This window comes from Protopterus annectens, chromosome 2.part2 (genome assembly GCF_019279795.1).
Source record: "Protopterus annectens isolate FY-2018-M chromosome 2.part2, PAN1.0, whole genome shotgun sequence".
Taxonomy (NCBI): Eukaryota; Metazoa; Chordata; order Ceratodontiformes; family Protopteridae; genus Protopterus; species Protopterus annectens.
The window spans coordinates 568,886,194-568,902,821 of NC_056730.1; the positions used below are offsets into that span (position 1 = coordinate 568,886,194).

General features: G+C 38.2%; 1 protein-coding gene across 1 annotated transcript in view; it reads left to right on the plus strand.

Annotated features, from left to right (window-relative positions):
- Positions 1–16,628, plus strand: part of PRELID2 (PRELI domain containing 2) — a 1,431,605-nt gene that overhangs the window by 1,084,573 nt on the left and 330,404 nt on the right. The window lies entirely within an intron of this gene.

Consider the following 16,628-nt stretch of genomic DNA (forward strand, 5'->3'; position numbering starts at 1 on the left):
TCAGAGACCCTTTTCAAGGAACCAACATACTGGTGGAAAAATGTAGTTGAAAAACTCCCAAGGGTCCTTTCTTGACACACACAGTGACAGCTCTTCCAGGGGCAGAGGGGGGGGGAGCTCCAATGGAAGATGCCACCCTCACAGCAGAGGGGGTCCACAAAACCAGGGTTTCCAAAATTCATTCTTTGATAAGCCCTTCCAACACTCCTGAGCGGAGACCTGATTGCCTTCCTCTGGAGGCAGTTGGGGGTCGTTTTTCCCTGTACCAGACAGCCTGGCTACCAGTAGCTTCCAACAAATGGGTGCAGGAAATTGTATCCAGAGGATATATTATACCCTTTTCAACCAATCCATCTTCCTTCAAAAAAATCCTGGATGTTCCACCCAATCAGGGGGATCAAGTAGCCCTAGATATACAAAATCTGCTAGAAAAGTGATTCATCCAAGAAGTCCTCTGGATCCAGAATTTACTTTTATAGTGCCAAAAAAGACAGGAGACTAGAGACCTATTCTAGATCTCAGCAAATTAAACAAAAAAGTTTGTTGAATCAAATTCCGGATGGTCACAGTTCAGTCCATTCTTCCGTTTTTGGAAAAGAATGACTGGATGTGCTCCATAGACATCCAAGATGCATACTATCATATAAAAATGCACAGCCAGTGCAAGTCCAAGAGGTTCTTATGCTTCTGGCTGGGAGCCAGTCACTTCCAGTTCAGAGTACTGCCCTTTGGTCTCACCACAGCCACCAGGGTGTTCACCAAATACATGGCAGTAGTAACAGCTCACTTGAGATTGCACGGATTCTGTGTGTTTCCATATCTAGATGATTGGTTCATCCTTGCCACGACCAGGCATCAACTCCTAGAAGACAGACAAAAGGTCATTCAAACGTGCTCCTCTTTGGGAATAACAGTCAGCTACGAAAATGTCACCTGGAACCTACCCAAGCCCTAGAATTCATAGGCACTGTGTTAAGTACAGAAACCATCATACCCTCTTTTCCTCCTCAAAGATTACTGACAATTTAAAGATAAGTCTCGACCATAATCAGCAGAAACAAAGTGCTTGCCAGATTAGTCCTCCGAACATTAGGCTCCATGACAGCATCAATAACTCTTGTACTCTTGGTCAGATACCATATGCAAATTCTACAGTGGTTGTTTGCAGCACAGTGGCAATACATTCCCATCTCGTGCCCTCCAATTTCCATCATCAACATTTGCAAGAAGTAACTTGGTGGACTTGTTCAGAGCAGATTCTACGAGGATGTCCCTTTTCTCTCCCTCAACCCAAGGCCACAATGACCACAGGCACCTCCCTGGTGGGGTGGGGGGCATTGCAGTGAAAAGACAATCCAAGGCACTTGGTCCCCGATAGAGGCCTCATTACACATTAGTATTCTAGAGAGGAGGACAGTGCTTTTGGCATTGCAGCCATTTCAGGATGTTCTCCCCCTCTGGAACTATTGCGATTCAAACAGACAACATGTCAGTAGTCTGGAGTATGATGGATGTGGATATGAATTCTCCTTCGACACTGGAGTTTTCTCCAGTCTTGGACACTGGCTATGATTTTGAGATACTTTTGATGAAACAGGATGTGGCAGAGCTCAAGGGGGAGCTCACGTGACTTATTGAACTATTTTCCCAGTCATGTAACTCTTTACACTTTTCGAGTAGTGGGGGAAATGTAGAAAACCACGAAACAGTGCATTCAAACCATGATGTTCCGCCTAATGGTGTGGCTGAACCTCAGTGTGTTTCAGAGAGACGGTGTGATGTCATCGCGTCAGTGGAAGTTCACCAACCTGGTGGAAATCAGCCTTCTTCAATGAACGAGGGGATTTCTTCGTATTCTACGACTTCTAAACCATCCAAACATGACAGAAAGGTTAATGGTGCCGTATATTTTGGGAAAGAAGTTGACTCCATTGTTTTTGTTGATTCAGGGCAGTTGCAACAGGGGGAGAATGTTCCAACAGGTACTGTCTCTCTTTCTGTATGCAATAAAGGAACAGTATTACCTAGTGACAAGTATTGTTGTGGGCGAGAATGCGTTCTTTCTCCCACAAGACCTGTTCATGTACATTTTAAACCTACCGACTGCCCTAAAGAATTCCATGGGGATTTTTATCCTAAGACTTATGATTCCCATTTGAAATATGGGGGTATATTGAAAAAGAACTATGTTTTCAAAGAACCCTCTATGGCACTTGAGGCTAAAGCTGGCAATACTAAAGATAATAATCGATATTTTAAATCGTTAAAGGACATGATACATTTTTTTGAAAAGTTGTTTAAATTTAAAATGGTTCAAATGGAAATTGTATACATTAATGAGTGTTTGCGTTTACAGATTGTCCCACAGGGGCTGAGAGTATACAAATTTCCTTTTGGTTTACATTGTGACAAAGAAGTTTTATCTACTTATTTTAAACTTTTTGATAAATGGGGGGCTTGAACTTCTTCAAAGTACTGTGATTATTTATATGGAAAAAAGTTTACAAAAAGAGGTGGAGGACTTGAAGATTTTTAATGATTTATTGTTTTGTCAATATGAAGGTTTTTACAATAAAATTTTGGATAGAGTAGATAAAAAGTGTGATAACATTTTTCACAAAAAATTAAAAAAGCTTGACAGAGATTTAAGGCAGTATCAAAAACAAGAAGTATACCCTGTTAATAAATTAGTCTTTAGACAGAATCAGTCAGATTTTTGTACTAGTTCACCTTCGGGTGATTTGGACAACCGTTCTTTTTTTGAAAGAGAAGAGGAAGGTGATGGTGGGATGTATAATGAAAAGGGTAAAGAAAATCTTTTTGGCCGTGAGGATTTTCCGGTACTAAGATGTTCACAGAGAATAGCGAAACAGAAACAAGAAACACAGGGTGTATACAATCAAAGGGGATTTTACCAGAAGGGTTATCCCCAGTGTAACAGAGGCAGGTACTACATTTCAGTGAAAAAGTACCACAAATTCTTCATACCTTTCAAGGTTTTCATATTTGCAATTATACAGACAGGGTTATTACTATTGAATATTTTTCTTTGTTCTCTAGAGGATATAAATTTGTACCCACTAAAACCCCTGATATTGCTGAGGTTTTAATTGACATTCAGTTATATCTTAGAAAACTAAATTTCCAACTTATTTAAAAAGAATGAGAGGTGCAACAAAATGGTTAGAAAACAAAGTGAATTGAAGAAAAACAGTGTCTTTAACCCACCCCTCCACACTTTGGTGGCTACTTTTGAGGCAGCAGTCAGGGATGACATATAAAATTTGGGGGGAACACAGGAGAATCTTTTCTAATCTGTCTGAGATGGAAAGAAGTTTGTTACAACAGCTCAGAGATGATCATAGTGTTCGTATTATGACCCCCAGACATGGGAGGGGGCATTATTATATATAATTCTGAAGATTATACCAACATCATGCAGGAGATATTATTTAATGAAGAAAATTATTCCCAAGTTTCCAAAAATGAGATCCATATTTCCTATCAGAGAATTGATAGCTTTTTGTATAAATATGTTTTGGAACAAAGGATTACCAAGGATGTATATGATTTCCTTCACAATGGTCATCCTAAGGTACCTGTGATGTTTGGTATACCTAAAGTGCATAAGAGCATTATTGCCCCTCCCCTCCTTTTAGGCCCATTGTGGCAGCGGGTGGTTCTAAGACACATAATTTAGCTGTATATATTGATAAAAAGGTTAACATGTAGTGGAAGGAGTATTCCATCTGGTGAAAGAGTCTTGGGATTTCCTGGGGAAAATTCAATCTGACCTTTGGACTTTGAATTGGTTTTTCTAACTATAGACATGCAGGATCTCTTCACATGTATACCTAAGCAAAAAGGGTTGGAAATATTTGAGGAGGTTCTTTTTACTTGTTCTAAATTACCAGCAGAAGAGGTATCTGTGAAATTATGGCCCTCATTTTGGATAACAATTGCATTTATTTTGAAGGACAATACTTTCAACAAACCAAAGGTGTGGCTATGGGGGCCACCTGTGCCCCTGTTTATGTCAACTTGGTTTTGTTAGGATGGGAGTTAGAACATGTTTTTAAGAGTGAACATTTTCTTAACATTGTTAGTTATAACCGATTCCTGGATGATATTTTTATTTTTATTTTTATTTTATGGAAGGGGATCTATACCTGCCTTTATTCAATATTTAAACAATATTACAATGTTTTTTAAAGTTTACATATGAGTTCCATCAAGAAGAGCTCAGTTATTTGGACACTAAAATTATAAAAGGCAATAGTGGCTTTATATCCAAAATTTATCAGAAGAAAACCTTTTGTAATAATTATTTACACTATAATAGTTACCACCCTACATTCCAGAAGATAGGGATTATAAAAGGTCAAGCTATTAGAATTGCCAGGATGACCTCTCAGAGAAATGATGTTATTCAGGAATTTGATATATTGAAAAAGATGTTTTTGGATAGAGGTTATCCAGGGTTATCCAGGGTTGTCGACCATGTACTCCAGGAGGTTCTAAACGAGTGGGGTAAAAAGTTTTAACTTCTGGCACAGTGGCTGATGGAGACTATGATGGCAATCTTGATTTTCAACAAGCTTGTGTTATTCAGTATAATCCCCTATACAAAGGGGTTAAAAATATTCTTAACAAAAACTGGAGTATTTTTAAGACCAATCATGAAGTATTTGAAATTTTGGGTGATCAGCCCAGCTTTTCTACTAAGATTGGTTTACATTTGAAAACAATTTTAGAAAGGAAAGGAACTAGAACATCTATTGTGGATGGGAAGGGTGGAACTAGATCCTGCAGGAGATGGCCATATTGCCAATATATTTTGGAAGTAGAATCTATTACTTTATCTAATAGAAATGCCAATACCCTGTTTTTTAAGAAAGGTAATTGTTTTTCCAGCAAACTTGTTTATCTTGCAAAATGTAATACCTGTACTTCATTCTATGTCGGGAAAACTGAAAGATTGTTTAAGACTAGGATTTATGAACACCTGTACGATGTTAAAAACAAAAAAGAAACAAATGTTTTGTACAGGCATAATATAAATTGTTCAGGGTTTTCTGGATACAAGTTTGCTATTCTTGATACGGTTGATATAGATCCTAGAGGGGGAGACTGGCAAAACATTCTGTGTAAAAAGGAACTTATATGGCAGCTATGGTTAGCTGCACATTTTTTGCCAGGTTTAAATGACCATTTAAGTATCATGCCAGTTTTGAAAGAAAGAGCTGAACAAGTATAGTCCTCACAGATTTTAGAGTTTTAAAAAACAAATTTTAAGCAATAGAAGTATTTGGATTGTCATGTTGGTGGTTTGCATTGATTTAAAATTCATGAACAAACTGATGAATATTTAAGTATTAATTGTTGAACTTTTTTATTGGTTAAGGTTTCACCAATCATTTTCTCGAATAACTTATTTAAATGGAAGAAAATTGTGGTTTGTTGTTCTGAAGAAGTCAATTTAATTTGATGAAAGCGCTAAACTAACTTGTTGAAATAAAATTTGGAAATAAATATCACCCAGGTGCTTATTTTTTGGTTCACCACTTCCAGTAGTAGCCAGACAACCTATGCTCCCATCTCCTGTTCGACATATTCTACTTTCCTCTCAAAAGTTGTACACACAAAAACTGTATTCTAACAAATGGAAAAGGTTTGTACATTGGACTGTGCAGAACAGTTTTGAACCCTTTTCAGTCCCCGACATTCTCACCCTCTGTGAAACCTGGCTTAAGCCTCACATATCTGACTTCTTCCCCCCAGGCTATAATATCTTCCGGCAAGATAGACTTAAGAAAAAAAGGTGGAGGTGTTGCTGTTCTATACTGTAATCAGCTTGCCCTCCACCCTCTATTAATCACTCTTCCGAACTTTCACCCAGCTGAAGTTCTCATTGTCAACTGTAATCTGAACAATCACAAGAAATTAGCTGTTGCTTCCATCTATATCCACCAGATAACAACATCCCTATTCTAGAGCTCTTTCTTTCATGGATCTCTCAAACTATCTCTTATGAAACTGTTATCTTTGGCGATGTTAACATTGATTGGAATGCCCTTGACATTGAGTCCCCTAACATCTCCATTAACCTCTATGGCTTCTCCCAGCTAATCCCTACCCCTTCTCGTCTAAATAAACACACCACTGGGTCTTCACCTCCAGTCCTAACCTCTATCACAACCCCTCCACTCTACCTGATACCCTAAGTGATGATCATCCCACCTTCATACTTAGACACTCTTCCCAACTACACAAATCCCAGCGATACAAAGACTGATGCAAACCCTCTAATTTTAACCCAGACACTTTCAACCACTTGCTCTCTTCAATTAACTCATCCTTCCTCTATGATCTCCCCCTGAAGGAAGCTGTCCTAGCATTTAACAACATCTTTCCAGATGCACTTAATTCCCTGGCCCCCATCAGGAAAATAAGAATCAAAACTCATTTTGCCCCCTGGTTAACACAAGCCACTCAAAACCCTTATGAATAAGAGAGATAGTGTGTGGAAAACATGGAAAAAATGTAAAACTTCCACTGATCTTCAAACCTATAGAGAGCTCCATAACAACCAAAACAAAGGTCACTCTTGACAAGACAGACTTTTATCAAAAAACACTCAATAGTGCTCACTGCAACTCTCCAAAAGTCTGGCAATCTGTAAATGAGCAGCTACATCCCAGGAGCCCCTTATTGCCTAACCCATGCGCTAACAGCTCTTCTACTGACACTGCTGCCTTTCTTAATTACTTCTTCATCAACTCTATCTGTAGTCTAACCAAAAATGACATCATTACCTGCCCCACTTTCCCTCCATCTACCCATACAGTCTGTTTCTGTCTTAAACCCCTCCCCACAGCAGTTTTACTTCAAAATATCTAATTCTCATAACATCAAAAACCCAAAACACTGAAAACATAAGATCAAAAACCTATAACAAATTTTGCATCACACCATCCCAGAACATTGAAAACTACAACGCACAAATAAATAACATACCCTCCACCTATAACACCACCACCACTTTTTACTACATTTCTGCAGGGGCAAGCCCCTGCACTATCTTGGGGGCTGTGTCCCCCACCAACCCCCCATAAATTAATTATACCAACTCCGAGAAGTTAATTTCCTAACCCCACTGTACTGCGATCACCATACAGAATGTACACACAGTATCTAAATCACTTACCTGTATGGTCTAAAAACACCTACAGACTGGCAACATAAAGACTTCCTCCCCTACTCACTTCTCCCAGCACTTCTCAGAACCCTAATTTAACTCCCATGAAAGCAACAAATCCATCACTTAACAAGACCAATATTTACCAATTACCTGATAAACTGTCAAAACACAACATTAAACAAACTAGAAAGCCGCAAAACGTACCAACTGCCATGTTACCTCACAATACCACAACATTAACAACTTACACTATAACATTTAGATGTTTGACGATACACTACTCAATGTTGTACATTTTTAGCATTATGAACTTTATTGCTATGAGTTTTCAGTGTTTTGGGTTTTCAATGTTATGGTCCCAGTGTTTTGAATTTCAATGTTATGAGGATTAGATTTTTTGAAGGGGAACCCCCAAAGCTTATATCAAATCACTTCTTAGCAAACTTAAAACATGCTCTACATCAGCTGATAACCTACCTCCATAATTCCTAAAAATGTCTGTGAATTCTGTCACTCTCCAACTCTGCACTTTCTTGGTTCTCCAGCTACCTCTCCAGTCGATTCCAGGCAGTTAAATGGCAATCTAACTTTTCTCCCTTCTTACCAGTACAAACAAGGTACCCCAAAGCTTCACCCTTGAACCCCTGCTATTTAATATCTTTACTAATGACCTGTACTCTTCCTGTCCACTTTCATCTGTTATACAGTATGCTGACGATTCCACAATCGTCTCCTGCTCTGACAGTATTACCCACCTTCACACAGTTAGCCAAGATTCTCTGCACTCAGTTAAAAAATGTCTATCTTCCAACCAATTGCTACTTAACCCTAAGAAAATTAAACTTCTCCTATTTCTCCCTAAATCTATCCAACATCATAAATCTACCTTTACTGTCTCTTCCCTTAATAGCACTAAAATCAGTGTTGAATCTCACACAAAACTTCTAGGAGTTATTATCGATCATCAACTAAAGTTCGATCTCCATATTCAGCAGAGCATTAAAAAGAGACATCAAAATTCTGGCCTGCTATACAAGCACAAAAAAATCCTCACAAATGCTTCTAGGCTCTCTTTTGCACAAGCTTTCCTACTCCCTGCCGTACTCTATGCAACCCCTATTCTCACAAACCTCCAATCCAGTCTTCTGTCTAAACTGGAACTCACCTATAATAAAAATCCACTTATCAACCCTACTGTTGTCACCACTGCCTAGCCTTGAAAAACCTGCAGTGGCTGGAATTTCATCATCATATCCTACTACAACAGCTTCTCATGGCTCATTCTGTGTTACATAAATAAACCCTCCTCCTGCCCCTTTCTGCCTCTACCCTCATCCAGCCCTATACTCAGCCATGCTCTCTGTAGCTCTCAACAGCATTTTCTGCAAGTTTATGTACCCAATAAAAAATATTGGCAAACTCCTCTGCATCTACTCGGTGGCAAATGCTTGGAATAAACTACCATTAACTGGTAGATTGATCCCTAACCCCAACTCTTTCAAAATAACACTAAAGGATAGGCTCTGTAAATTATGGTCATGCTTATGCAATGACCCAACTTAATCTACTTTCCCCTCCTCAACCATTCTCCCCCTTCTGTCTGCTTCTGCTTCTTAAAACTCTACTAATTCTACACCTTCCAGCGCTGTAGTCTTGGAAATTGCCTTGGGATTATCTCCTTTATATATTCTACATTTATAATTTATTTGTTCTTTGTTTTGCAAACGTGTGACCATTTTTAGTATTCTTCTTCTTATTATATGTAACTCTGTACTCTATGATCAATTTATTGACCATTTTTAGCATGTTGTTTTATCTTCCTTTTTGACATATTTAACTCTATATGTTTAGTTTAGTTATAACTCTCTCATTTGTAATAATGTGTTGTGTGATTACATTTGTTACTTGTACTGTTGGAGCTTTTCTCCGTGGACCTATGCTGAAAAAGGGCTGCTGCCCAGTCAGACTAACCCAGTTAAGAAATGTCAAATAAATTAAATAAATTAATAAAATAAAATAAATGTTTAGCATCACGTTTTGATAAGGGGGCCTGTGCTTCCACCATCAAATTCCAATAGTAGCCATCTCCAATTTCCACAGTGGCTTTCAAGAGACTTCGGTATAAATCAGTGTATTAACTTGCCAGTATTTTTCCCAATCTATTTTAACAAAGGAGTATTGTTTACATTCTTTAGACGTACATAGACAATTACATTTCTACTTGCCCAGGACAAAAGACTTCAGAAAATTGGACCAGCTTTTTATCTCCTTCTCACATTCCAAATTGGGAAGAGCAGTATCCAAAGTCACTTTAGCGAAATGGCTGGCTAACTGTATTTCCTTTATCTACTCCAAATCAGGTGTTACACTTTCAAAACCTCCTAAGGGTCATTCTACAAGGGCTGTAGCTACTTCAGCTGTTTTTCAAGTTAGACCATCCATGGATGACGTGCAGCAGTGACATGGATTAAACCCCATACCTTTATTACTCATTTCAAACTGGATTTGGTCTCCAGGGGTGGAGCATCATTTGGCTCAATGGTGCTTTGGAGCATCATTAGTCCATCTGGGAAACAAGGTAGCTGGGAACTCTGTCCCATCCATTGAGGATTAGATGAAAATTGCCAACTTCAGATAAAGAAATTGTGTGCTCACCATAGCGTTCCATCTGAGTTTCGATTTTCATGTATCCTTAACTCCCTACCTAATTCTTTTGGAAGGATGAGTGATCTCTGCCTTCTTTCACAGTCTGGATTATTGTTACAGTGGTGACTGATCCAGACATAGCCTCCTTTGGGAATATGGAAATTTCCTTTCCTTCTGCTGCTTCTGATTATTCTGTCAGCAAACATGATCTGAGGTATTCAACCAGTTGCATCATGGATAAAGGGGGGAGCTCAAGAGTTTTAGGTGTCCAAGAGCTTTAGCAAGCAGCTGAGTCAGATCGAGGGATTGGAACCGAACCCATCCATTGAGGATGCATGAAAATCAACAACTGATGGAACATTATGGTGAGTACATAACCTCTTTTTTTCTAAGTGCAGTAACACCATCTAGGATAGGCATTATGTGGAAATAGCAAACCCTCCAAAGGTAATAGAGGTAATTCAGAAAGCTCAAGTCAAGTCTGGTATTCCACCTAAGGCCCAGAGGGTGACAAGACTAACAAGAAACAGAGTACAACTGATTAGTCCAGGTAAAATCACCTTGGCTACCAGATCTAGTAAACTCTTCCCTCCCTGTGGAAGGACTAAAGATGCCTTGTTGAAGTTTCAGTTAGTTTATTCAGTTAAGTTGGCAGGATGGACAAGTGTCCTTATTCTAATGTGCATGGTATGTCACACAAGCAGTGCTGCAATTAACAGAACAAGTGCTGTTGATTTTTCTCCTGAGTAGTGGGCAAAATAAGTAGTCCTTGTTGCTTATGTAGTTGCAAAAGGGGAGGGGACACTTGGTAAGTACTTGTGTTGCCCTCCTCCAGTATGATTTTGCACTCTACCCAGTCCCTAATGTTCCATGATCTTTCTTATTGTTTTGTAATCTACCACAAAAGTGAGAACCATGCTTCTGTTTCAGTAGTCCTCCTGTGGGTCACACTGCTGGTTTCTTTTGAGCCCTGGGAGTCTCTTGGGGGGGGGCGTCCATCAAAATGGGGTCATCTGCCCCCTTTAAAGTTCTGATAAGGTTGAGGATGGAATTCGGTAATCTATTGCTGTACCCCCTAGCTAGGAAATTTTAGTGTAGACTGATTAAATTTGTGATGAAGTCTCTAATTAAGCTTTTTCGAGACAGGTGCAGTTCTCATCTTCTTGAGATTTTATAATGTTTCTCTTAGGGGTCTGGGGATGCATGCTTTTACTGTGCAGCAGCATATTGACCTTGGTAGCTTTTCTGAACAGGTTATTGGAGAGGCATTTGTTTTCAGTGTCTTTAAATATGGTTATGTCTCAGAAGCTGATGAGGAGTTGCTGTGATAGATCATGAATCACATGAAGCTAGTGGAATTACTGATATGGTTGTAAAAGTCATTCAGTGTGGCTTCACCCCTCAGCCACATCTGTTGCTGAAAAGGGAGATATGGAAAAGAAGGCAACAGACAGGATTTTCCCCGGGGCTACCAGAAACCTGTACCTGATGTGGGAGTGCATACCACCAACTTGAGGCAATAGGACATGCAGATAGCACCACTTTTCCATCTTCCTACTTAACTGAATATTTGAAACTTCAACACTGTGTCTTTATTCCTTCCACAGGGAGAGCATCAGAGACAGGGACCTCTAGATCTGCTAACTTAAGTGATTTTATCTGAGCAAAACCATCAGAGGTGGGAAGGCCCTTATCCTGTGATATCACACCTCACAGTATCACAGGGCAGTCTGTTTACCTGTGACAGCCACCTCATCAGGCATTATTGCTTGCTTATTGCCTCTATTGCATTCTTTTTATTACACAGAACTTCTGAATATATACCCATCCAAGTGTTCAAAATTCCAAAAAAAAAAACCTTTTCCTGTTTTTTTTTCCCTAATTTAATTTATCCTTAGATAATCCACATAAATAATCATATCTTACATACTTAGCATTTCTGTAAACTTCAGTACATTTGCCACCTTAAATCAATAATCATTCGTCACATTACCAGGAGAAAAAATTTGTTTCAGTGTTTCTTCAATTTAACATCATGTCACATGCTGTCAGTCATTATTTTATATATAATCTTTTCACTGTTCACAGGTAATTTTCTAAGAGGCAACCTCCATAAAAAGTCATTACAAGCAACTTCATCCTTAACTTCTGTTCTCTTTCTCAAAGCAGTGTCCCGTATGTCAGTGAATATCCCTTTCCAGCCATTGATGTAATAATCCCTCATAATAGTTTCATACCATTCTCATAATTTTCTGTGTAAACTTCACACTTACATATTTTTACATAGTTATACGTATAGTGCTGTTTATCACATTATCTGTTTTTTTTTCTTTTTCAATCCTTTTACAAAATTTGTGACAATTGTTTTCTCATAATCTTACTTAATAAATTTTCCTTTTAATGCATCAAAACATGCGACATAAAAATAGTTGAAATGATGCAAGGAAAACCAGTCTTTATCATTCCCTAACCTCCATTGCCACTCATTATTGAACATACCCCTTTCACTGGATTTAGTATTAAAACCCCAGAAACGTGTGTGCGTGTGTCTTTCTGTTTGTGTACGTGTGTATGTGTGTGTATATATATATATATATATATATATATATATATATATATATATATTATAGATGTAAAAAAAAAATATATATATATATATATGTATATATATATATATATATATATATATATATATATATATATATATATGTAGTGTGCATGTTTATGTATGTGTTTTTGTGTATACATATATAGGCTGCTGTCAGACCATTGACTTTTCAGAAGGTCGAATGTCATATGGTTGAGACCATATGATTGTAACTCTGAAAAGTCAAACAACACAAAACAAAAATGTACATTTTTGTGGGGGAGCAAGGCCCCCGTGCACCACCACACGTCCTATATATTATATTTATAAACTATTACAGTGTCAAGGTTTGGAATGTAAAGGTATCATGTCTGTGACTTGTAATCTTGACATCAAGCATATTAAACAGCTCAAAATGTCGAAAATTAACCTGGTATGAATGCTTTTCGAAAAAGTCGATTTCCGTCAAATACATCCTTTCACCGACAGTGCCACCATGATAGTCAAGTGTGCGATTACGTAACTCCAGCTGAATGCAAATCAAGTGTGCATTTTCAAAGTATGTGAAGGTTTCTATGCTGTGATGTGTACATGTACATTGCACGTCGTACCTCCTGTTTAAAAAAGTAATCACCAGTTGCAATAGTTAACCATACAACACTCTGGACTTAATGAATCCATTTTCCCAAGTGTGCTTTCCGTGAATCAGTATATACATCAATAATCTCACAAAACCAAACATAGAGTAGGTAGACACAGTAAGTTAAACTGAGCAGTGCATTGCAACAAGATGAACAAGTCCCCTGTAGCTCATTTCATCTCTGCGCTGTAACAGCCACATAAAATGAGATTCTTTATCTTGTAATCTATGCCTCTTAGATGAAGTTACGCAAGATAAAACATGACTTTTAAGGTCTTCAGTGTGGTTCTGCTCTAACTGTATAGCATGCAGCACATTCATAAGAAATACCTTTTTGCAACCCAGCAGACTGCATAACTTGCGATGCCATCCTTCCATAGTATGCTGGCTATGAGGGTAGCCATGTAAACATGTATCCCAATGATTCCAAAATGAAACTTCAAATACGGGTGGTAACCTTTTATAAGTAGCATGTCTGATACCATACCGCCAAGAATATAATTTTTTTTGAAAAAGTCACGTAAAGGCTTAGCGGACAGTTTCCTACAATGTTGACAATACTGGGTCTGGAGAAACAAAAAGCAGGTACCTGCTTATATAACAATGCAAACTGAGTATCATTAGCAAACAGGGATGCTAAATTAAGCTTTTGCATTTGCCGCCACACTAGTTGACATAGATGAAATCAACACCCCTTAGGTGTACTGTCAGGTAAGTTATGTGTGATACAATTGACAGCACCTTTCTCGAAGTCACTAAACACCATCTGGGGCTTTAATACTAGGTCTAATTGGGAACATAAATGGAAGGCGACCTTCCAGAATTGGTCATAACTCCTCGCTCTTAGAGGGTAATATTGCATACACCACTGGAATCACTTTGCCATTGGATCCACCATTGAAGCTGCAGTGTATGGAATATACCTGTCTACACTCACGTGTGCTTATAGGAAACATGCCGTCTACTAATAGAAACTCAGATGCACATAACATCCGTAGATTACTTTCTGTTGTTAGGATGACAGTATTTGTAGAACTATTGCTAACGTGAGTATAATATACAGTAAATGAACCATTTTTTATCAGAAGCATGTCAGCTGTTAACTGTGTTAACGACTCGCTTACACATATCTGCATTCCTATTTTTCATTCTATTCTGACGCACAGTTTGCTTCAGAGCATCTGTATTAGGCAAGGTATTTACCACATCAGTAGAAGTACCCACTAGTACTTCACTAAATATTTTGCATGGGTCTTCCAAAATTTGTTCTGCACGCCTTTTAATAGCCTCACGAACCTTCCTTTCCTCATGTTTAAATACATCCGGACCACGGAAATGAGGTGTACTCTGTTCCAATGTTTCACCCTCCACTGCATCCTCTGTTACACACCGTCCGTTACATCTGTCACTATTTTTTTTTTATACAGCATCAGTACCATCTTGATTCACAAGACTTCTCAAGATAGTAATGGTAGCCATCAGTACATAGCATTTTGCGTCCTTTCTGGGACATTACTGTTCTATAGACTGCACCAATTGTACCTGGACACTCGGTAGAATTATTACGATTGGACATTCTAACTATTCTCACCCACAAAAAACAGTAACAAGAAATGCTAGCTGCAGTACGCATTATACTCTTATTTTATGTTTTAATACATTCCCCTTTAATGTTGGATACAGTCTTCATATAGATGGATAAAATCCGGACACCCTTTAACCATGGACACCCTTGATTCACTGTTTGTCAATGCTAACACACAGACACACACACACACACACACACACACACACTGTTACCCCATGAACCTGCAAAAAATATAGGATTTTTCAGTAGATACATCCAAACGTAACACAGTACGTATAGTTACTATGCAGTTTCATTTCTGCCTTTTACAATTGTCTACAGTGTGTAGTACACTTTCCATATGCACGCTAATAATCTACTACATCTGCTATGCTGCTGCATTTGCTCCGTCGATCAATATGAATAGATTTATATTGCTGGTATACAATACTTGGCAGTTACACTATGTACCTATTGCTTTACTTATGGTTTCTCCATTAACCTGCTGTATTCAACTGCCGTTTACAAAGTAATCCATTCAGACAGCACTACACCTTTAAATTATCCTGGAAATGGCAACATTGACGTCATATACTCCAGCAAATGAATACTACATATTACGTCACCAGTGTAAAAGTCAACTGCATTGCGTCAAATGCCGTAATACAGTCTATCTTCTTTAGTCAACATTTCAATCATATTTTGAAGGTATGTCTGCATTTTGACTGCCGTACTTGTTATTTTCACACAAGGTATGCTTGACATTTTAACAGTAAACTGTCATATATATATATATATATATATATATATATATATATATATATATATATATATATAAGAACTAAACCACTATTCAAAGTCGGTAATACAATAAAAAATACCTTCTGAAAAATGGAAGAACTATGTTCAGAATAAGATAAAGAGCTTTAATAAGCGATCACTAAAGACATAACTAGAATTTGAGCACTTTCTTTGTATAATGTTTTACGTCGAACTTCATCAGAAATATGGAACACAAGTAAGCATTAGTATTACTATAAGACAAGGCTAATTAGCATATTAATGACCTCATCATTATCTGTTCCATCTGAGAATGCTATTTACATTTAAATGTCCATTTAGTCCGGGGGGGGTGTCCACCCTAAGTCTCGCTTGCCATTTAAGTTCCTTTACTTCCAGTAATGGATTACAGTCACCAAAAATAATGGAAACTTTTTCAATCACAATGAGTTTAAAAATGGAGCAGTGAGTGCTGACTTTAATGTGCTTGGCTAGAGCATTTTTACAGTCGGCTTTTCTTCTTCTTCTTCTTCTTTCAGCTTTTCCCGGTTAGGGGTCGTCACAGCGGATCACCTGTCTGCTCAAGATTGGCAGTGGAGTTTTATGGTGTCGAGTTGCCAGCCCGGTGCCCAACCTTCCACAGAAGGCACACACACACACCTAGGGCCAATTTAGAGTGTCCAATTCACCTACAGCATGTCTTTGGGATGTGGGAGGAAACCGGAGCACCCGGAGGAAACCTTTCTAATTGCTTGAAAATGTACTTTGATCCTGTTGCTGACTCTTCTAGTAGCCTTCCCTACATAAAAGGCGTTGCAAGAATAGCACACTCCTGAGCAGACAATGTTAGTGGAATTACAGTCAAACTTTTCAACAAAGTGAAAAGTAAAAAATGTCACAATAGAAATTTATCCCCTTGAGCCATGTGTTGGCAACAAAAGCATCTTCCACTGGTATACATACCTGGGGGACTTTATCTGAGCAACATATTTTGTGAAGGATTGGATTCAAAAAGAGACTTTAAAGATTGGGTTTTCTTATATGAAAATGAAAGTCTAGTTCCTAAAGCTTTAGCTAACTCTTGACTACTTTTAATAATACCCCGTTCTTGATAATAATGTTCCTGATACCTTCAGAGTCTAAAGAAATAGAAAGGGGAAATGTTGTGCATTCATTTGATAAATTGCTGTTAGCATTGCTGAACCGC